The 8,227-nt window shown below is 40.3% G+C and overlaps 1 pseudogene; it reads right to left on the bottom strand.

Annotated features, from left to right (window-relative positions):
- Nucleotides 1-330: 330 nt before the first annotated feature.
- LOC139407937 (G-protein coupled receptor 55-like) lies at nt 331-1,244 on the bottom strand (annotated as a pseudogene).
- Between the last annotated feature and the right edge of the window lie 6,983 nt (nt 1,245-8,227).

The raw sequence follows: 8,227 nt of genomic DNA, 5'->3' as shown, positions 1-8,227 counted from the left end.
AAATAAGAATCTGTTCTTAACTGACTTGCCTGGTTAAATAATGGAAATGTACTGTATTTTAGCGTAAAGAACCGAGCAGGGTGTGATGACCAGCCTGAACACATGGGGGAGACATTAGCTTGCCAAAAAGTTAGGTCCAGAAAAGAAGCACATTTTACGCTACCTTTCAGTTGTTAGAAAAGATGACACCAGACACCTAGACAGTAGGAAAATATGTATAAAATGTATATATCGTATAACCATCAGAATATTTTTATGATACTTCAAGTGACAGCATTCACTAGGCCAAAACAGAATATAGAGTAGCTGAAAATTCCTCTCCATTCCTACCTATACAGTTCTAGAGAGAGCAGTTCTCTCTGAAGAGGCTTCTTGGTTCTCTCTTTTGTTAACCTCCCTGGAATCAGTTCCTTGCGGAACTCCTTCACTAAGAAGAAATATCCAATAGCATCTAAACAGCAGCTTGTTGTGGCAATCCCTTCTGAGACATGATAGAAGGTACGCATTAAATTATACTGTTGGCAGTCAAGGGGGACTTTGGAAGCAACATAGAATTTCATGAAAAATGCAATATGGATAGGAGTGTAACAGATGAAAAAGACAACCAAATTGGCTGATATTATTCTAATACTTTTCCTGTTGTGCTTATATGAGTGCGTGTCCTTGTAGGCCAGCAGAGTGCAGATCATCTGACATGAACAAAGCAGCATTGTGAGAAGAGGAACCACGTATCCCAGTATCTCCAGAGTCACAATAAAGTCCAATGGAAAGGGACGGGTGTCTTTCTCAAAGCAGGCCAGTCTGTGCTCAGGCCCATTGGGCTCCCTGAATATCACACATAGGAACACAATAGTCACCCATATCATCACACACACTACAACAGCCACTTGTTTTTTGGAGACAATTCTCCTGGAGTGGAAGGGAAACTGAATGGCAATGAATCTCTGGACACTTACAGCTGTAACAGTGAAGATGCTAGCGTACATGTTGGTAAAGTGGATCAGAACAAGAACAGCACAGAGGCCTGGAGGGTCCAGGGTGAAGAAGGTGTGGTAGATCCTGAAGGGCAAGAAGGTGATGAGGACACAGTCGGCCACGGCCAGGTTGAACATGTAGACGTGTGTGTCTGTCCAGCTGGCTCTCTTCCGATAGAACATCCTCAGTGCAGAGAGATTCAGGACCAGACCCAGAACAAACACAGGGCTGTACACAACCCTCTGGAACAGCCGTACCTCCTCCGTCATGTTGAGGTTACAGAGGTGCTGTCCGTGTGAATGGTTGGACATCCTTCTCACTAAGATGGAGAGTATGAACATGATCATGATGTTTGTACTGATTACATCGAAAATGAGGAACATTACATTCTTATGAAGTTGGTGATGTCTTACTATTTCAAGTGTGAATTACTAAAAGTGAATCTACTAAAAGTTACAATCAGTTAGCAGCAATCAATTGCTGTTTTAGGGCTCAGAGGCTAAAGTTTGTATAGTGACATACTGTACACCATCATTGTAACCATCATTGTGACACTTTTAACTTGGTCTAAACATCCCAGTTCAATTGAACACACATCATTCTTTCTTTTGGTTTTGACAGTTTATAAATGTCTTACCTTAAATTGAGAGGAGCTCTGACAAAGGCAGTATTTTTAATGTGATTGCCACCCACCAAGCCTGCAGATGTTTTTCACTTGTAAATGAAGTCTCCACTTTTACTTTCTACTTCTTGAAGCTGCATGAGACGCTTGACATTTCTCCTTGACAACAGAAAAATAAATCTGCCTTTGATAGGCTGCGGTCTATTTGCATTTCAAAGTGTAGAACTGGGAGTAACAGTTTGACACGATGACATTAAAGTGTAAAAACATCTCAACAATAAAGAGAGAACAGGAAAATAATCCTGCAGCAACATGAAATGTCAATTATTTTGTGGATAATAATTGATTTATATTTTTGTACTGGTTTTGTAGGGGTTGATACATTAGAAAGGGCAAATCAAGTCTGACGTTTTAAATGTTTTAAACGTTGGAAATTACAGAAATTTTAGAAGCCTTTTTAAACCTTGAATACATTACATGTTTGCCTTTGCTGCTGTACAGGGCATTTCCTGCAATAACAAAGTGATCAAATTAAGATCCTACACTTGTATATGCTACGTTATGCACGTGTATGTCTATTTGCACGTTCTAAAACCACATACAGTGCCTTCAGAAAGTATTCACACCCTTTGATTTTTTCCACATTTTGTTGCATTACAGCCTGAATTTAAAGATTTGAGATTTTGTGTCACTGGCCTACACACAATACGTTTTTAGAAACATTTATAAATTAATACAAATGAAAAAGCTAAAATGTCTTGAGTCAATAAGTATTCAGCCCCTTTGTTATGGCAAGCCTAAATAAATTCAGGAATAAAAATTTGCTTAACAAGTAGCATAAGTTGCATGGACTCACTCTGTGTGCAGTAATACTGTTTAACATGATTTTTGAATAACTACTTCATCTCTGTACCCTACACATACAATTATTTGTAAGGTCACTCAGTCGAGCAGTGAATTTCAAACACAGATTCAACCACAAAGACCAGGGTTTTCCAATGCCGCGAAAGAAGGGCACCTATTGATGGGTAAAAAAAAGCAGACATTGAATATCCCTTTGAACATGGTGAAGTTATTAATTACACTTTGGATGATGTATCAATGCACCCAGTCACTACAAAGATACAGGCGTCCTTCCTAACTCAGTTGCCGGAGAGGAAGGAAACTGCTCATGGATTTCACCATGAGGCCAGTTACAGAGTTTAAAAACAGTTACAGAGTTTAATGGCCATGATAGGAGAAAACTGAGGATGGATCAACAACATCGTAGTTAAGCCACTATACTAACCTAAATGTCAGAGTGAAAAGAAGCAAGCCAGTACAGAATACAAATATTCCTAAACATCTATCCTGTTTGCAGTAAGGCACTAAAGTAAAACCGCAAAGAAATATACTATATGTCCTGAATACAAAGCTTTATGTTTGGGGCAAATCCAACACAACACATCACTAAGTACCACTCATATATTCATTTTTCAAGCATGGTGGTGTCTGCATCATGTTATGGGTATGCCTTTCATTGGCAAGGACTATGGAGGTTTTTAGGATAAATATATACAAAATAGAGATAAGCACAGGCAAAATCCTGGAGGAAAACCTGGTTGTCTGCTTTCCAAATGTCCCTTTCAGCAGAACAATAACCTAAAACACAAAATATACTGTACACTGGAGTTGTTTATCAATATGACTTTGAATGTTCCTAAGTGGCCTAGTTACAGTTTGGACTTAAATCCGCTTGAAAATGTATGGTAAGACTTGAAAATGGCTGTCTAGCGATGATCAATAACCAACTTGATGGACCTAGAAGAATTTAAAAAATAATAATGTGCAAATGTTGTACAATCCAGGTGTGCAAAGCTCTTTGATACTTACACAAAAATACTCACAGCTGTAATTGCTGCCAAAGGTGATTGTAACATGTATTGACTCAGGGGTGTGAATACTTATGTAAATGAGATATTTCTGTATTTCATTTTCGATAAATTTGCAATTTAATCAATTTTGAATTCAGACTGTAACACAACAAAATCTGTAAAAGTTAAGGGGTATGAATACTTTATGAAGGCACCGTAAGTCTACAGCTGTCCTTTGCTGATAAAGCTTCAATTTCACTTTCACGGACACAAATTGTTTACTGCTATTCATCCCTCAATCATCTAGATCATTTGAAATAGTGAGATTTTGGTTAAAATCACTGATTAGGGCTCCCGAGCGGCGCAACGGTCTAAGGCACTGCATCTCAGTGCTAGAGGCATCACTACAGACCCTGGTGTGATTCCAGGCTGTATCACAACCGGTCGTGATTGGGAGTCCCATAGTTCGGCGCACAACTGGCCCTTGCGTTGTCCGAGTTAGGGTTTGCCGGGTTAGGCCGTCACTGTAAATAAGAATTTGTTCTTAACGGACTTGCCTAGTTATTATAAAGGTTCAAATAAAATAGGCTTACTGTACCTTTCATAGAAAAGGACAGACAGAAAAGTACCAGACTGTTGATTTGAAACATAATCTTTTCATTTGGCATAGATACTTATCATTACTGGAGTTACAGTATATGCACATGTTATGTCCTGATGTCTTGTTTTGACACTCTTTTTCCCTCTGTTACATGAGTTGTACTTCAACCTCTTATGTTGTACTGACAATGCTTGTAGCATGGGCGTCAAACAGACAAACATTTTGTGGTGAAAGGGCCCCTAGGGGAAGAAGAAAGCACGCTCCCTAAAGGGGCTTTGACGGACTTCATCTTTGTTCTTTTCAGAGCCTCTCATCCCTCACCATTTCCAATTTTCAAAGAAAATTATTGTCCTCATTTTTACATCCAGTCACACTAAGGTGTTTATCTGTTATGTGACAAACTGTGCTTACTGGCAGCATTTGCCTTTGTCTGGCCGAGCAGGTTGGTGTGGAAACCAAGAATCGCCATGGAGACTGGGTTCAAAGGTCAGGTTATTTCAGAAGTGTGACACGGAGAGAGAAAATGGGAGAAAAAATAGTCTGTTTCTGAAATTATTTGGAGCAAAGTTAGATTATTCAGTATCCTCGCAAGCGTAATGGTCATGAGAGCCACTTTGTTTGACATTTTTCCTGGCTTCTTATAATTTTGTGCTACCAACTCAAATGCACGGCCCCTCTAATCAATCTAAAGACCACAGAACCACACTTCTGACCATAGGCTACAAACAATATTTTTCTGACCAGGTAGTTCTTTGTTTCAATAGATGTTCTAGACTGCTGCTGCCCTGCCCTTTCTGTTCCCGGTTTGTCTGGTTTACTGTACATCTGTCTTAATTCTATTCCAACTACACTCATTGATATTCATGGACACTCACACATAATGACTCACTCACTCACAATAGAGTTAATTAAAGAGCAGTGTTGTTGAGGCTGCTGTAAATGTATGTGTCAAGGCTTGTGAATAGCACTGAGTGCTGTCGTGTTGTAACCTAATGAGGGTTAGAGTAATTGAAAAGCAATCCCTCCGATTCATCAGGATCATGAGATGTGGTGCACCACGGTTTCCACATAAGATGTAGGAAAGAACATTCAGAGGCCAAAGAGTTTAAAGGGGGAAAAACTATTGTGAGAAACACTTTTTTCAGAACTCAATCTCCCATTAATCAGTATTTGATTGAGTGTTTGCTGTTGTAAAGCATCCTTTCAGAAAAAAATAAATAAAAATACAGACTTTCTGACATTTAGATTCATTCAGATAAAGTTTTAACCGGCGATAGCAAACACCCACATAGCAGATGTTTTGGTAGAGTCGGAGGTGGAACTGCATTGGAGCCGTCAAAACGGTGATCATTGAGGGAACTTGATTAATCTGTCCGGGGTGCCGGGGTTGGCGTGTTTTGCGCCGTGTGAAGGTTCATTGCATTTGTTTTGGAACCGGGCTGCCTCCTAGGAGTGAGCCAAGCCCAGGTGAAGTCAGCTCAAAACAAAAGTGATGTCATTAAACAAGTGGAGCAGGCCTAATGAGTATGCTTCTGTGTTTTTACATGCAAAAGTGATTGCTTTGATGAAAAAGCTTTGTCTGCCAACTCATGAAAACTAGTTAGAAAATGCAAACATACAGTATATTTCATGGAAAGAGATGTCGTACAGTTGAAGTCGGAAGTATACATACACCTTAGCCAAATACATTTAAACTCAGTTTTTCACAATTCCTGACATTTAATCTTAGTAAAAATTCCCTGTTTTAGGTCAGTTAGGATCACCGCTTTATTTTAAGAATGTGAAATGTCAGAATAATAATAGAGAGAATTATTTATTTCACCTTTTATTTCTTTCATCACATTCCCAGTGGGTAAGAATGTTACATACACTCAATTAATATTTGGTAGCATTGCCTTTAAATTGTTTAACTTGGGTCAAACGTTTCGGGTAGCCTTCCACAAGCTTGGGTGTTGGGTGAATTTTGACCCATTCCTCCTGACAAAGCTGGCGTAACTGAGTCAGGTTTGTAGGCCTCCTTGCTGGAACACACTTTTTCAGTTCTGCCCACAAATTCTTAATGGGATTGAGGTCAGGGCTTTGTGATGGCCACTTCAATACCTTGACTTTGTTGTCTTTAAGCCATTTTGCCACAACTTTGGAAGTATGCTTGGGGTCATTGTCCATTTGGAAGACCCATTTGCGACCAGGCTTTAACTTCCTGACTGACGTCTTGAGATGTTGCTTCAATAAATCCACATAATTTTCTTCCCTCATGATGCCATCTATTTTGTGAAGTGCACCAGTCCCTCCTGCAGCAAAGCACCCCCACACCATGATGCTGCCACCCCCGTGCTTCACGGTTGGGATGGTGTTCTTCGGCTTGCAAGCCTACCCCTTTATCCTAACACAATGATGGTCATTATGGCCAAACAGTTGTATTTTTGTTTCATCAGACCAGAGGACATTTCTCCAAAAAGTACGATCTTTGTCACCATGTGCAGTTGCAAACCGTAGTCTGGCTTTTTTATGCCGGTTTTGGAGCAGTGGCTTCTTCCTTGCTGAGCGGCTTTCAGGTTATGTCGATATAGGACTCGTTTTACTGTGGATATAGATACTTTTGTACCTGTTTCCTCCAGCATCTTCACAAAGTCCTTTGCTGTTGTTCTGGGATTGATTTGCACTTTTCGCACCAAAGTACGTTCATCTCTAGAAGACAGAACGCGTCTCCTTTCTGAGCAGTATAATGGCTGCGTGGTCCCATGGTGTTTATACTTGCATACTATTGTTTGTTACAGATGAACGTGGTACCTTCAGGAGTTTGGAAATTGCTCCCAAGGATGAACCAGACTTGTGGAGGGCTACAATTTTTCTTCTGAGGTCTTGGCTGATTTCTTTTGATTTTCCCATGATGTCAAGCAAAGAGGCACTGAGTTTGAAGGTAGGCCTTGAAATACATCCAGAGGTACACCTCCATTTCACTCAAATTATGTCAATTAGCCAATCAGAAGCTTCTAAAGCCATGACATCATTTTCTGGAATTTTCCAAGCTGTGAATTATAAGTGAAATAATCTGTCGCCCATTGAACAGATGAGCCACTATCTAAGACAACTGCTGGAAGTTGAACCAAAAGCTGACAGGGGGATTCACACTCACACAAAATTGATAGATGTTGGAATCAAAGGTCTTACTTAGGTCATGTAGTTCATTCACAATTCACAAGATCATCAAAATGTTTTTATTGAATTCAATGAACTATTAAGCAAATCTTTATAATGGGTCTTCAAACATTTGGCTGTCATTCAAAAACCATGTGTACTCTAAATACCATGCATTTAGTCTGGGCTGTGGAGAGACATATCATCAATGATTGAAGAACCCCAGTGGAGAGTCAGCAGAACAGGACTGCAGCCAGCCCACAAGTTCATAGTCCCATCTTGTTGAGGTGTGAATCGGGGTCATTCTACCTGCATGCTCCTGAAGACCGTGTGAGGGAGCCTTGGCTCTCCTCCAAGGTAGTTTTATGAGCTGGCCTGTAGCACTGTTCAGTGTTAGCTGTAATTTCATTAAAAGCTACTCTCAGTGTCAGGTTACCACAGGGGTAAAAATGCCTGCTCATGATCCTCTGGTGTTCCTTAAAGGCGTTCACCAGAGGTCTGAATGATAATGCTAGCCTGGCCCCATTTCTGGGAAATTACAAATGAACATGACTCAAGTGTTACATACAGTAGAGTGCAGAGGACGCTGGTGGGAGGAGCTATAGGAGGACAGACTCATTGTAATGGCTGGAATGGATTCAATGGAACAGAGTCAAACAGGTGGTTTCCATATGTTTGATGTGTTTGATACCCTTCTATTTATTGCATTCCAACCATTACATTAAACCCATCCTCATATAGCTCCTCCTACCAGCATGCTAGCAGATACCCATAGACTTCCAGTTATTGCACTAAAGCTAGTCAGCATTGGCTCGCTAAACTACCTCTAAAGCCTTGTTCACACTGCAGACCTTAATGCTCAAATTAGTTTTGTTTTCAAATCCGTTTTCGATTACTGACTGTCCAAACATGTTACAAGTGACCAACTCAGATTTGTGTGTGTTCAGACAGCAGCCATTTGCTGACAAGGCTACACTAATTGTCATAATAACAACGGGTATGTGCAGTGGTGTGGGCTGATTGGTGGTGGTGCTTGTG

Source organism: Oncorhynchus clarkii, chromosome 4, assembly GCF_045791955.1.
Source record: "Oncorhynchus clarkii lewisi isolate Uvic-CL-2024 chromosome 4, UVic_Ocla_1.0, whole genome shotgun sequence".
Classification (NCBI taxonomy): Eukaryota; Metazoa; Chordata; class Actinopteri; order Salmoniformes; family Salmonidae; genus Oncorhynchus; species Oncorhynchus clarkii.
Note: the sequence above shows the minus strand (reverse complement) of the source record. Positions and strands in the feature narration are given on the sequence as shown.